This window comes from Triticum dicoccoides, chromosome 5A, assembly GCF_002162155.2.
Source record: "Triticum dicoccoides isolate Atlit2015 ecotype Zavitan chromosome 5A, WEW_v2.0, whole genome shotgun sequence".
Lineage (NCBI taxonomy): Eukaryota > Viridiplantae > Streptophyta > Magnoliopsida > Poales > Poaceae > Triticum > Triticum dicoccoides.
Window position 1 is genome coordinate 497,602,806 of NC_041388.1, and position 15,670 is coordinate 497,618,475.

A 15,670-nucleotide genomic window follows, 5' to 3' on the forward strand; every position below is an offset into this window, starting at 1 on the left:
TGCTCTGGCTTTGGGACTCTGTAAACTGACCGGCGCCACCCATGTATATAAGGGGACGACTCGGCAGCGGTTCAGGGGACAGACAACAACTCGAGAGCCAGACTAAGCGGATTCGCTCCCTGGCCTTCGAAACCCTAGCAATACCAATCACAACTAGACGTAGGCTCTTACCTTCCTTGAAGGGGCCGAACTAGTATAAAACTCCCCATGTCCCCTTGTCCGGTTTAACCCCTTTAAGCTAACCCGTTTCGATGGCTCCATGACTAAGTCCTTTCACAAGGACATCTACCGTGACAAACCCACGACATTACCCGCCATATGCTATTTTCTTGAGAGAAGCATCTAGTGAAAACTATGGCCCCCCGGTATATTTTCTATCATATATTAAAACCAAAAATGAGTTGCTACAATTTTTTTATTTTTTATTTTTGTTAGATCTATTTATCAAAACCCATACAATTTAATATTTCTCTTGACTGTTGAGGGATTGACAACCCCTCTACGCGTTAGGTTGCAAGTATTGGTTGTTTGTATGCGGGTGTTGTTTACATAGTGTTGCTTGGTTCTCCTACTAGATTGATAACCTTGGTTTCATAACTAAGGGAAATACGTATCTCTACTGTACTGCATCATCCCCTCCTCTTCAGAGAAATCCCAACGCAGCTCACAAGTAGCATACCTTGCATTTTTTTAATTTAAAAAGAACGGACGAAACCTCGTTCGGTTTGTGTAAATTATATCAAGCTTTATACTTTTTGCAAGAAATTTGTTCGGTTTCCATTAAATTTGTGCTTTTGATTCAATTTTTGTTTAGAATGCCTTCTGATACGTCTCCAACGTATCTATAATTTTTTTTATTGTTTCATGCTATTGTATCATCACTTTTGTATGCTTTATATACCATTTTACATTATTTTTATGGACTAACCTATTAAATTAGTGCCCAGTGTTACTTCTTGTTTTTTTGCATGTTTTTTGTTTCATAGAAAAACCATACTTACCGAAGTCCAAAAACAGTGAAATTTATGGTGATTTTTTTATGGAACATAAGAGACCCTAGCAGCTTCAGGGAGAGACCAGAAGACACACGAGGGGCCACAAGCCCTAGCGGCACGCCAGGTGAGCTTGTGGGCCCCCTGATGCTTCGTTTGTCCTAATCTCTAGCCTATACATTCCCTTATATTCCAATACCCTCGGAGCGAGACCCTAAACAATTCTCTCGCCGCCGCAAGCCTCTGTTCGGACGCGATCCCATATGGAGGCCTTTGTCGGTACTTTGTGGAGGGGCAAACCATTGGGGAGGCTATCTTCATGAACCTTGTTGCCTCCATGATGTTGTGTGAGGAGTTCCTACAGGAACTATTGTCGGTGTCAAAACCGGTCGATCTCGGGTAGGGGGTCCCGAACTGTGCGTCTGAGGATCGAAGGTAATAGGAGACAAGGGAGACACGATGTTTACCCAGGTTCGGGCCCTCTTAATGGAGGTAAAACCCTATGTCATGCTTGATTGTATTTGATGAGTATAGGGGTTACAAGAGTTGATCTACCTCGAGATCGTAATGGCTAAACCCTAGATGTCTAGCCTATATGATTTGCCTTAGCCTCTACGGACTAAACCCTTCGGTTATATAGACACCGGAGAGGACTAGGGTTGTACAGAGTCGGTTTACAAAGAAAGGAAACTACACATCCGGATGTTAAGCTTGCCATCCATGCAAAGAGAGTCCTACCCGGACACGGGGGAAGGTCTTCTGCCTTGTATCTTCATGGCCCATCAGTCCAGCCCATATCAGATAGCCCGGACACTCGAGGACCCCTTAGTCCAGGACTCCCTCAGTAGCTCCTGAAGTACTCTTCAATGACGATGTGTCTGGCTCGTAGATTGTCTTCGGCATTGCAAGGTGGGTTCCTTCACTGCATACAAAGCAGTCTTCTAAACAAGAGAACCGTATCCGGCTCCGTATAATAGTTACAACCCTCAACCACAAGGGTACAACACTTAATAAGGCATATCTACTAACAACTTTTTCGGCAAAACGTCACGTCTGGCCTTTTTTATTATTTTGAACCGTTTTCTGGCCTCCCGCTTCGTGTTTCGAGGCGCAGCCTCTATTGACACGTCTTGTTAAAGTAGAGATTGTGTCCCTTTATAGCGGGATTTTCATCAATACGGGTTTGGGTAACCCAACCGTGCCATTTGCATGACCCCTTGGGAATAGGCGAGTTTTAAGGCTAGTGGGGAGGCGTTTGATATTCAATGCCTACATAAGCGGATAAAGGTCCATCTTTTTACCCCACGCCTTCTTCCTTCCTCAGCCTTCCCGTCCTCGAGCTCCAGCGCCCAAGCTTCAATTTTTCCCAGCGCTCAATCTTTCCAGCTATGTCCGGATCCGGATCATAGGGCAAGTGGATGGCCACCTCCATCACGGAGAAGGACATCAAGGAGCTTCGGAGGTGAAGTATTTGACCGCGGAAATCGCACACAGGCTCCCGGCGAAAGAGCAAGTCATCCCCACTCCAAAGCCCGACGAGAGGGTTGTGTTCATCCCTCACTTTATCCATGGCCTGGGATTTCCACTTCACCCTTTTGTCTGCGGCCTCATGTTTTATTACGTGCTAGATTTCCATGATCTAGCCCCAAACTCCTTTCTCCACATCTCGGCGTTTATCATCGTGTGTGAGGCGCTCCTCCGCATTCCACCCCACTTCGGCCTATGGCTCAAAGTTTTCAACGTGAAGCCGAAGGTGGTTGACGGGCAGCACGCCGACTGCGACGGCGCCATGGTGAGCAAACTCCCCAACGCCACTTGGCCCAAAGGAGCCTTTGTGGAAACCATGAAAGGGTGGCAGCAGGAGTGGTCTCTACATCACCGAACCCTGCGATACCAAATGGGCGGCCGCTCGTGAATTTAAATCTGGGCCCCCATGCGGCTCACGTCTTGGACCAACAAGGGTCTAGACTGGGGATTGACCGACGAAGTGATGACCCTGCAAAGGCGCATCAAGAGTATGATAAATAAGCACACCAGTCTCACCGACGTGATTCAGGTGATGCTCTTCCGCCGGATCCTCCCATGCCAACGCCGACCTCGCCGCATGTGGGAGTTCAATCCGGATGGCCCTTGGACCCTGCAGTGCTTCTTCGACACAACGCATGAAGAGATCTGGAAACTGCTTTTTAAGGCCCAGAAGTCGTGGCCGGAGAAGACCGAAGATATCGGTCTTGACAACGCGAATCCTACTACTGAGGTAAGCTCCTTGCTTCCGAACATAATTTCAGTCCATAAGTAAAAGGGTATACTGAGATGCCCATTCCTTATTCAGGGCTGGACAGCGAAAGCGGAGCGGATCAGGTGTCCGACGCCGCTACCCGAAAACCCAGTCACTCCTTTGTTAACGAGGATGCTGGTCTCGGTGCCTTATCAGGCGCCAGAGAAGAAGGTCAAGAATAAGGGCAGGGAGGCAAAAGGCGGCCTCCGCTGTAAGGGTACTTTGGACGCTGTGTCCGGAGATATAGAAGCTCTCTCTTCCCATGAGGGAGATGAAGACTGTCGGATTTCGGGTTCCGGCAAAACCCTTGAGGTTCGAACACTGGGGTGCGCACAAAGACCTCTCCCCCTCTCTATCTCACACACTCTACGATCTCACGGCCTAGCTCGACGAACCCAAAGAACACGAGACACAAGATTTATACTGGTTCGGACCACCGTTGTGGTGTAATACCCTACTCCAGTGTGGTGTGGTGGATTGCCTCTTGGGCTGAGGATGAACAGTTACAAGGGAAGAACAGCCTCGCAAGGAGAGGTGTTCTTGTGCTTAGTGAACTTGAGTGGCTGGGGTGATATGGATCCGATCTAGGTCCCAATCAGATGCCTCCCTATGGTGGTGGCCAGTCCTATTTATAGAGGCCATGGTCCTCTTCCCAAATATTGAGCGGGAAGGGATCCCACAACAGCAAAATTCGAAGGGAGACAACTAGTACAAGCTATCCTTACAAAAGTACTCTTCGCCTGCCAAAGGCTCTGGTGGTGATGCCGTCTTGGGCTCCACAGTGACCTCCGTCCTATCGTCTTGCTGGTCATGGTCTTGTTGCACCGATATGGAAACCTTTGCCTGACGCCTCGGGACTCCTCGTCTGCACTTGCCCCTTTAGCACCAAAGAGGAAACAAGGACACTGCGCGCGCTGGCGCCTGCCTGGCTCCAGTCGTCACAGCTTGCGTCACAAAAACCTCGTGAGGCACCCCTTGCCTTGATGTCTCCGCCCCTCGCGAGCCAGCCTGGTGAGGCCGCCCCTGAGGAGGTCTTGCGTCGTCCACCTCACGAGGCTTGGCCCCTCACGAGGGTCTTGAATGTTTGCTGGTGAAGATGGGCCGTACAGGGCCCCTGGTGGAGCCACGCTGCGGGATGCAGGCAGGCAAGTCTGGGGACCCCCGTTCCCAGAACTTCGACAGTAGCCCCCGGGCCCAAGGCGTGCTCGGGCTTGGCTTCGAGGCGAAGCCAAAGGGCAAGCGCGAAGCGCCGCAGCCCCATCAGCCCGAGGCCAAGGTTGGCGCGTGGCGACTGATTGGACGTGGGTGTCTTTGCTTCCCCATGCTGCCTCGGCAACTGCCCAACTTGACGGGTCCTTGCTGCATGGACAAAAAATATCATTATTACCTTAGGTCGTGGAGGCCGGCGGTTGGCCTCCCCTTGGCTATAAATGGGAAGTGGGGGTGGAGCCCCCGTCACCCGTCTCTTCATTGCTTCTCCCGCTTCTTCTTCCTTGCTCCACTGCTCGCTGGTGCGGTCATGGCGCCGGTATGGAGGTTCTCGATCGCGGAGAAGGGCAAGACTCCCCTCAACGAGCCTGAGCTACTCCCGCCGAAGAAGAGGCAGTCCCATCGTCGTGAGGGCGGTAATGTCGCGGCCGTGGTACGAGAGGCCACCTCCTGGGTACCCATTGCCCTTGTACGCTCAAGCCGAAGGTTCCAGAGGGAGGAGCGATGAGCGCCGCCACCCGCACCAGGGCCGTGGTTGCCGTGCCGCGGAGACGCACGCCGTCGCCCCAGGGGTCCATGCCGCGGACTCCTCACGTGAGTTCGTGCTGTGGGCGGCGATGCCTCCGAGCACTTGGATTCGCTTCTCGCTGTTCTTCACCGCCGAGATGCCGCCGAGGGGCCCCCTCGAGCTTGGGCTGCAGCACGTCGACTGCGACGCCCTGCCGACTGGAGCGGAGGTTGAAGCCGTCGCCTTCGGGAGGAGCTTCATGACTCGAGGCTGGGGCGAGGTCGCCCGAGTCTGCCGCGCGGATGGCGCTCTCGCCATCCACTTCGAGTACGATGGCTCCTCCATGCTACTCTTCAAGGTCTTCGATGAGGAAGGCCGCCGCTTGTAGTGCTGCCCCAAAGGGGGTCACCAGGACGGCGCCACGGCTGGCGCCGGGCCTGCCGTTGGCTTCGCCCGCAGCTCTTCCAGGGACAGTGGTGACTCCTGGTGGTCCAGCGACTCTCTCGAGCTTGTCGAGTCTCCGGAGACAAGCGACGATAGCTACGTGCCCCCGAGCTCTCACCGCGCTCGGAGCAAGGCCGCAGCGTCCGGCCGCCGCCGTTGCTGGTCTGGATGGGGCTGGCGCCGACCACTCGTGGCCCACTGTTGATGATGGCGTCGGTGTTGTTCGGCACACGTAGATAGAGCTCCTAGGAACTACTTTCTTTTGTTTCCTGTGAGGAATTTAGAACGGACCCCATGGGGTGTGTGTAAAGGATCTATAATGTCTTTTGTTGATATTATCCTTTTCATGAAAATTTGTGAGCGCATGTCCTGTTGAGGCTCGGTCTCCCATTTCCAATCCCGCGGCAGCTTGGTGCTCTACGCTAACAGGTCCCGGTCCCCAGGCAGGCTGTAGTCGTCGCTGGTATGCCAGGTCGTGATTTCGTGGTCAAGGCCAGGAGGTGAGCGGCCCAAGGTCCAGTAAGAGCTCCCGAGGTACGAAGCTCAAGAGGTCCCCTTTAGCATGCAAGCAGCTACCTGAGGATGGGAGAGGGAGGCGATGTTGCCGCAACAGGGCAGTGAAAAGGCGAGAATCTTATGCCGTAGCGCTGGGTCGGTCCAGGTACAAGACTTATCTTGGCGTTCCGGAGCCGATTTCTCGTGTCGCACCAGACTTGGGCGTCGGTCGCTGCTGGGTATCTAGGTTAGGCCCGTGCGGGCCTCCCCCTCTTCTCCATGCTCTACCTGGTGCTCTACGTCCTCGGGTCCGGGCCCTCGAGCGAGCTCAGCCGCCGCTGGTATGCCAGGTCGCGATGCCGTGGTCAAGGCCAGGGGGTGAGGGCTGGAGACCTAGTAAGAGCTCATGAGTCGCGATGCTCAGGAACCCCCCTTTTAACGTGCAAGCGAATTGCATGGGAGAAGAGAGAGAGTCTGTGGTACCACCCGTTGTAGTCCTCATGAAGTTCCTGTAGGTTAGCGCGAGGAGGGGTGCAAATCGCCATGGTGATTGTTGGTCCGTCACTGGAACATGGGAGGGGACTCCCTACTACGGAGAGCCCCCGGGGCATGTACAGTCCTGCCCTGACACGTGGCTTGCACGGCAGGGCTAGACGAGGTGTATTTGGCACTCGTGAGCCAGCGCAGGACTTACGAGGCCCTACCTCAAGGCGGGTTGCACCTGGTCTTGGTTCTTGATGGTTGTGGCGTTCCTGCGAGATGGTTGGACAACCTGCGCTGAATGGATTTCCTGAGGCTATCGCACGAGAAGGCCAAGCACCAACGACCCCAGGAGGTGATGTGAATGGGGCCGGCCCGCCAGACAGAGCTCAGCCGTTGGATTTATCAACGCTGCAGCGATGGGCCCGAGCACAGACGCCGTGCCTAGCCTTCTTATGCCAAGGATCCTGAAGAAAGACAATCGGCGCGCAGCTCCCTTGGTAGGTGACAATCAAGCAAGTGATATCCATAGATATATTACGCATGAAAAGCAACTAGCTTAGGTAAATGCGAGAACGATACATGCCATTGGGTTGGACCCGAGCGGCCTGGGGTTAATGCAGCCCGAGGGGCGCTCCCAGCAGAGTAAACTAAAGATGCAAGCGGATACATGCTGCAGGGACGGACCCACGCAGCCTGGGGATGATGCAGCCCAGGGGGCGCTCCCAGCTGAATGAACTTGGAAAAATGTCACCTGGTTTGGTTGCCGAAGGAGTGTTGGGGTAGCTAAAGACACGTAGCGAAGAAGTCGCTTCTCACGAGCCGCCGAGACCCTGAGCCTCGAGAGGCTCTAGAGGCTCAGGTGGCCTCCGGAGGACCGTCTCCATCTCCGCCAGGACCGCGTGGTGCCTGGCCTCCTGACCTGCCAGGATGCTCCGCAGATTGTGCTGGAAGGCGGCAGCCATGCTCGGCAGGCCGAACAGCATGCGAACGTAGCTGTGAGGCGGGCCCTCACACCGGCCAGCACGCGAAGGCCGGAAGCGCTCCTGAGATGCGGCCCTGTTGAGCCCTGGGATGTTGATGCAGACGCGCAGCTCACCACCCTCGCCTGGGTGGGGAGTAACGCCAGGTGGGCGACAGTCGCCGTGTATTGCTCTTGCTTCCTGAAGCTCTTGAGATGCCTTGGTGATGAACTCCTGAGAGTGGGGCGCTCCTCGCCCGGTGTCCTCCTGAGGGAAACATGCCGCAAAGCACACCCCCACGCGGTGCCCGAACGCCTCCCTTGTGATGTTGGCCAGGTCCGAGGCCCTCCAGAAGAGAGCCCTCGAGCCCTGCCCGAGGAGGGCGCCAGGCACGCCTCCCTATGCGAGGGAGGGAGGCGCCCCAGTCGCCGGCGCGGATCCTGAAGTGGCGCCACTGGAGGTGCCGCTCCCTTGAGGCCCAGTGCAGAGTTGCTGCTTCTTCTTCTTGGGGTGGGCCTCAGGAGGGTACTACGCACCCGCGCTATCAGGGTCTTCGATTGATGTAGCCTGGAAGGCACGCTCGAGGGAGCACACCGCATATCTTTCTTGGCAAGGGACCGTGATGATTCCGCCGCTTCCCGGCATCTTGAGGATGTTGTTGCCATGGTGGGTGACTGCCATGAATTTGGCCAATGCTGGGTACCCGAGGATGGCATTGTACTGCAGGCGGATGTGGGCGACATCGAAGTTGATGAGCTCGATGTAGTAGTTGTCGCGCTGACTAAAGGTGACAGGGAGGCAAACTTGCCCTATCGGGGTGGTGGAGCCATTTGTCACTCCTGAGAAAGGCTTGGTGGGTTGGAGCTGATCGTATGGCACTTGAAGGCTGTCAAACGTCTCGACGGGCAGGACACTGAGTCCTACGCTGCCGTCGATGAGGGTCTTGGTGATTTGGACATTGCTGATGATGGGTGAACAGAGCATCGGGAGGACGGCAGCGGTTGCCGCGCATTTGAGCTGGTCCGCCGAGCTAAAGGTGATGGCGTACTATGACCCCCTGAGCGGGCACATAGCCTCGAGCTTGGGGAGGGCTGCATTTACTTCACGGGAGAACTGCTTGAAGATGCGCTGGGAGGCTGGGGCCTGAGCGCCACCCAAAATGCAGGCGATGGCGCGCGGCTCCTGGAAGCCCCCAGCCCCTTCGTCCTGTTGATGGTCGTCGTTCCTTCTTGGTGGCGGCAGCGAAGGGAGACCAGGGTTGCCCTGAGGACGATCCTCACGAGGCTGGTCCCTCCAGGCGCCCTCACGAGGTTGGTCCTGCCAATGATCCTCGCGAGGCTAGTCGCGCCACTCTTGGCGGGGCCCACGGTCGTCCCAACGTCCTGTACCTCGTCCACCTCCTCGACCGTAGCCCCGGTCGTTGCGCTCGGGCGTCGACCGAAGCGTCCATCTCGAATGGCCCTGAGCTCTTGACAATTGTTGGTGTTGTGCGTGTGCATGTTGTGGAAGGCACAGAACGTACGGCCGCCCTTGGATGACTTGGGAAGATGTCGGTCGTGCTTGGTGTTCGGTTCTGCTGCGAGTACGGCCTCTCCTTTGCGCTTCACGTCCTTGACCTTGGCCTTCTTCTCCTCTAGATCTGCAGTAGGGAGCTCGAGGAGGGAGAGACGCCCCTCCTCAGCCCTTGCACACTTGGTTGCTATGTTGAACAGCTCCAAGGTCGTGCACAGCTCCTCATGGATGGCGAGCTACTCCTTCATCTTGATGTCGCGGATGCTGTCGGAAAACGCTGAGATGATGGCCTCGTCTGTCACCTTGGGGATCTTGATATGTGTGTTGTTAAAGAGCTGGATGTACTTTTGCAGGGTTTCTCCTGGTTGTTCTTGATGCGGCACAGGTCACCCGCGACCGGGGGGCGGTCGCGAGTGCCATGGAAGTTGGTGATGAAGTGGTTGCACATCTCATCCCAGGAGGAAATCGAGCCTGGGGGCAAGTTCAGGAGCCATGAGCAGGCGTCGTCCTTGAGAGCCATGGGAAACCAGTTCGCCATGACCTTTTCATCGTTGTTGGCCGCTTTGATGCTCAGCTCGTAGAGCTGTAGAAACTCCATAGGATCGGGGGTGCCGTCGTAGCAAGGAGGCAGATCCGGCTTGAACTTGCCCGGTCAAACGACGCTACGCAGCTCAGGAATGAAGGCACGGCAGCCCGCCGTGGCCACCGGGGCCTGTCGTGGAGGCGGAGCTTGACCTTGGTGTTCCTGTGCTGCCACGGCAAGTGGCACATGGCCCTGCCGCAGCAAGCGATCCTGACATGGTGGTGCTGGAAGCAGTGGAGCATCTTCTTGTGGACGGGGAACCTCCTGGCAACTTCTTTCTTCGTGCGCGGGAACACGGCACGGCAGATCACGCCGCTGGGCCGCGCATCTTAGAGCGAGGACGCCGTCCTGATGCGGGGGAGGCTGAGGCGCTCCATGAGCCGCGCGCCTCGGCGCGAGGGCGCCATCTTAGTGCTGAGGGGGCGGAGGCGCTCCGTGAGCCACATCGCCCGCTGCCGGGGGCGGGCGAGGCAGCGAGAGGGGTGGTGCAGGTGAGCCCCCCGCAGCGCTGACGAGCTCGGCGATGCGGTCCAACCAGTCCTCGTAGAGGTCATCGACCGGGCGGTAGTGCAGGAGCTCGCGTGCCATGAGCAGCGCATCCTGTGCGTTCGTGGGGGTGCGGCGAGCGTGAGATGATGAGACGGCCGGAGTCAGCGACTGGGTGGTGGTGCGACCGTTTCGCCGCACAGAGGGGTGCAGTGAAGAGGCTTGCTGCTTGCTTGCCGCCGGGCCGGTGGCGGCGTTGGCAGCGGGTGACGGAGAACGACAAGGAGGTCCACCGACAGGGGCGGTCTGAGCGACACGGGTGGCGAGAGCGGCCCGGCTATCAACGCGGGCCCGGCGAGCGTCAGTCATGAACTTGGCGGAGTGGTGAAGCACGGATCGACGAAGAGGAAAGCTTCGACGCACCCCTGCCTGGCGCGCTGTCGTGGTTCTAAGCCTGACAGTAGAGTGGGGGGTAGGTATGGAGAGGCAAGGTCCTAGCTATGGAGAGGTTGTAAACACAAGGGATGTACGAGTTCAGGCCCTTCTCGGAAGAAGTAATAGCCCTACGTCTCGGAGCCCGGAGGCGGTCGAGTGGATTATGATTATATAAGTTACAAGGTGCCGAACCCCTCTGCCTGTGAAGGGGGGTGGCTTATATAGAGTGCGCCAGGACCCCAGCCAGCCCACGTAGGAGAGGGTTTAAGGTGAGTTAAGTCTGGGGCGTTACTGGTAACGCCCCACATAAAGTGTCTTTACTATCATAAAGCCTACTTAATTACAGGCCGTTGCAATGCAGAGTGCCTGTTGACCTCCTGGTGGTCGAGTGAGTCTTCGTGGTCGAGTCCTTCAGGTCAGTCGAGTGAGTCCTTCGTTGGTCGACTGGAAGGCGACCTCTTCTAAGGATGTCCTTGGGTAAGTTACTTGGATCAGGTCCATGACCCTACCCTAGGTACATAACCCCATCATTAGCCCCCGAATGGATTGAGGCTTTGAGTGAGGAAGGAGTTGATGTCGTTTCCGATTAACCTTTGCGCTCTGGTCGTGCGCTGTTCTGGACCAAAGAATCTCTTCGTCGACAGTGAGCAACTTGTCTTCAGTCGACTCGATCCATTCTCTTCTTTCGTCGAGTGATCTTTCGGGCTTCGACGATCTCCGAGCGACGGATCGCAGGAAACCCCGTGTCTGACAGACTGATCTGCTGTTCGCGGATTCCGCGGGATGCGAAATTTGGGGACGCGCGCGAAGTGGAGCGGACCGCGGCGTTCGGATGGGACGGGACATAGACGCCTCGATCTCCGCGCCGTTTTCTTCGCCACGTATCCCGTCTGCATAACTGCTCCCGGATATGATTAGATCGACCGGGCCCACCTGTCATCCACTCGGAAGGGACCTTATAAATGCGCCCGGCGAAGATTTCTGTACTGTGCTTCAGCATTCTCTCTCTCTCTGCTCCCTTCGTCCCCGTCCAGCGCGCTCGCTCTCGCTCCCGCACAACTTCCCCACGCGCATCTCGCCGGCAATCATGGCCAAGGAGAAGACGGCGGCGCTGGAACGTGCGAAGAAGGCGTCGGCGTCGGAGAAGGCGAAGGGGAGATCTACCAGCCGCGGCGGGTCCTCGTCCAGATCCCGCCTGCCGAAGGGCTGGGTCCAAGGAGACTGGATCCAGTCGACCATCACAAAGAAAGACCTCCTCGACATGGCCAACGAGGGCTTGATCCCTCATGGAGCTGCGAGGCTTCCGGGGAAGGAGTGGCAGCCCCAGCCAGAAGAGGGTGAGTGTGTACTCTTGGCCACTCATGTTGATCGTGGATTTTCTTTGCCGCCGAGTATTTTCTTCCGTGGCTTCTTGAACTTCTTCGGAGCGCAGCTCCACCACTTTACCCCAAATTCGATTGCCTATCTTGCCGCGTTCGTGTCCATGTGTGAGGGTTTCCTGGGCTGTCGACCGCACTGGGGTTTGTTCAAGCACATATTCACGTGTCGCTCTCAGACCGTGAAGAAGGCGAGCCCAGGCGATGAAAGGACCCGAGTCGTCCAAATGTGTGGGGGCTGGGCATCCAGGTGAGGAATAAGAGCGCCTTCCCGCCCATGACCTTTCCCGAGTCAGTCAGAGGCTGGCAGTCGACCTGGTTCTACTGCCAGGACCAGTCGACGTCGGGGCAGTCGAGTGGACTCCCACAGTTTACCATGGACCGAGTGAACAAGCCATCCTCTCTGAAGTTGATCCCGGAGGAGAAAGCTGACGTGAAGATGTTGATGGAGCGCGTGGTGCAGTTGGTTCGGGAGGGAGTGACGGGCATGGACCTCCTGGAGGTCTTCCTCAGGCGTCGCATCCAGCCTCTTCAGTTCCGGAGCCACTGCATGTGGTTGTACTGTGGGACTGAAGACGAGACTCGAGTCCATCCAGAAGCAGTCGACGATGTCACTCTGGAAAGATGGATGGTAGCCATTACGGAAACAAGGATAACCCACGCGGAGCCAGAAGGATTCCCCCACTCGACCACAACAGCGATCCAAACAAGGTACATTTGCTCTGCTCTCCACTGTGTTCTTGTCGCATTCATTTCTGTTTATCCTGTCGACTGGTCGACTGATCCTTGTCTTGATATCTGCTAGGCTCTCACCGAACTGTACTCGATGCCCAATGGGGCACAAGCTCCGACTGAGGAGGGCGAGGCGAGTGGGGGCGAGAGACAGGAAGAGGAGGGATGGGACTCGGACGTTGCAGAGGATGATGACGACGATGATGATGATGACGGTGATGAAGATGACGTTGAGGACGAGGAAGAAGAGGAGGAGGAGGTCGTACCACCGCGCTCAGAAAGGCGGTCGAAGCTCGTCCACGACCCTTCGACTGAACGTGGCAAGGGGGTTGCGACCGTTGTTTAGTCGACCAAGCGCCCTCGGACCACTTCTCCGGTGCCGACTGAAAAGACGCCGAAGCAGCCCAGGGCGGCCTCGTCGAAGCCGATCAAGCTCCTGCCGAAGATGAAGGTGTCCATCCCCACCATATCAGGGTAATCATGCTGCTTAAGTCTTCTTATTTTGTGTGAACTTTGTCTCTGGTCGACGCTGAAGTTAGTCGACTGATCCTTTGGAGTTGCAGTGCTGCTACTTCTGAAACCTCAGCCCGGGCTGATGACCACGAGATGGAGGACGCAGCAACTTCGAAACCAGGTACTGTATTCTTAACACCGTTCTTAGTCGACTGACTTGCGATCTCTGATCTTGATTCTTCTCTGTAGCTCCACCCACCGCTGTTATCAATCTCCCTGATGATGATGAGGATGAGGAACCGCTGAACCGCAGAAAGAGCAGGAAAGCGTCTGCCAGCAAGGTGCCCCAGGATGTGACGGCGCCTGAGATTCTGATTGCGGAGGAAGAAAACACCACTCGACATACGGTGTCCTTCGCAGATCCATTGACGAGTGCTCAGCAGCCCTCTCTCTTCACGACGCACCACGTCCCAGAGGACCAAGCTGGCGCGGCGAAGGAAGCGATACGCCAGGCGGGAATCATGATGGAGCAGTTGAAGACCATCCGGGATGCGAGCCAGGCAGCTTATGACGCCAGTTCTGCCCTCCAAAGCAATGTTCAGGTCAGTCGACCACCATTTGATCTGTTGGATATGCTACCAAAAACTTTTCCTTTCCGGAATTTATAGTAGTCACCCACTGGGTGTGTCGATTAAACTCCGTGTTAGCGGGGGCACACTGAGTGCACCCGCTGGGTGTAGTCCCCAAGGCTAAGGTCGACTGCTGGTAGTCGGCCTTAGGCTTTATGATGTCAATCTTTCTGTCAGTCGACTATGTCGACTGGATTTTACAAACCGGTGGGGGCACGCTGAGTGCACCCACTGGGTGTAGTCCCCGAGACTGTGGTCGACTGCTTGCAGTTGATCACAGTCTTAAAGAATACATCTCACTTTTTTTTGAGGTCGACTGGTCGACTTTGACTTCAACAGGATTAGTGGGGGCATGCTGAGTGCACCCACTGGGTGTAGTCCCCGAGACTACGGTCGAATGCTTGTATTCGGCTGTAGTCTTAGAAATGTGTGTTTTTTCCTTTTTCACTCGGAAGTGAATTATATTTGACATTTAGTCGATTGGTTCTTCGCAGAACTCTTGTGATCTTGTGGCTCGCTACTCTGAGCTGGAACACAAGCATACTCAACTCGAGCTGAGCTTGAAGCTGGTTCAGGAGAAGCTGACGAAGGCAAAGGAGGAGACCGAAGGTATGTTTGGTGAGACCCTGACGACTGCTTTTCCCCTTGCTTGTTTCAAAATCTGACCTTGCTGTAACTTGCAGGTAAGGTAAGGGAGGCCCAACAGAAGAAAGACCTCGAACTAGCTGAGAAGATCAAGCTTGCTGACGAGAAGTTAGCTTCAGTCACCAAGCTTGAACAAGACAATACCAATCTGAAAGCTGCTCTTGGGATCGCCAACAAGGAGGTCAGTCGACTGAAAACTGATAAAGCTGCCCTGACCGACCAAGTCAGCAAATTGACTGGGAAGAAAACTGATCTGGAGGCCTTCCTGAGTGGTCTTGCCAAGAAGCTGTTTCTTATGCTTGAAGGTAAACCTCTATGCTTGGCAAACATTTCCAATTGTGGTTTTTCCATTCGACCATCTCCTTGACTTAGTGATCATCCTTGCAGAATTTTGTCAAAACTTTGAAGAAGAAACCAGCCGGCTGGAGCCAAACCTCGACCCCGTCAATTCTCCGGTGAACGACGAAGTTGCCATGGATGTTTTCCGACTGGAGTCTCGTGTTGCAGCTGTCGTGGACTATCTCGCAAGGCTGAAGGCCGCCACATCTCGCATCGACTCGACGCTCTGGCCTGAGGAGACACTTCAGAATGACCTTGAGTCGCTGATGACCCGCTTGAACACGATCCCTGGTCGAGTGCAGGAATGGAAGAAGTCCTCGGCTCGGTGTGGTGCAGATGTTGCTCTGTGTCTGGCCCGAGTCCATTGTAAAGATGCGCGAGAAGAGAAGCTGGCGGCTCTTCGGGTGGCCAACACCAAGAAACACGACTTCAGGTCCTTTATGGAAACTTTCCTTGCAGCTGCCACTCGGATTGCCGACGGAATTGACCTTGATGAATTCGTTGCACCTTCCAGCCCTCCACAGGAGGGGTAAAAAACTTCTTCTGGCTCGACGCTTTAAATTTGCCTCGGTATGCCGAGTGGAATTGTAACCGATAAACCTTAACAGGCTTAACGCCTGAGCACTTTCGGTTCCTTTAGATATTGATTCAAACTTGAATTTGGTGCTTGAATATGATTGCCTTTGGCTCGAAATGTCTTTTGCGGGTTCAAAGCAAGGCGCCTTTACTGCAATCGACTTATTCTTTAGTCCACTTAGGCGAGCACTGGGCTGCGGCTAAGCCTCCGAGTGGAAGCCCGGCTTATCACTCGGTAGGATTTCTATAACTTAGGCGAGCACTGGGCCGCAGCTAAGCCCCCGAGTGAGAGGTTTACTCTTCACTCGGTAGGATTTTGATAACTTAGGCTAGCACTGGGCTGCAGCTAAGCCTCCGAGTGAGAGGGTTGCTCTTCACTCGGTAGGATTTTTATAACTTAGGCGAGTGCTTGGACTGCAGCTAAGCCCCCGAGTGAAAGGTTGCTCTTCACTCGGTAGGATTTTTGACAACTTAGGCGAGCACAGGGCTGCAGCTAAGCCCCCGAGTGAGAGGGTTGCTCTCCACTCGGTAGGATT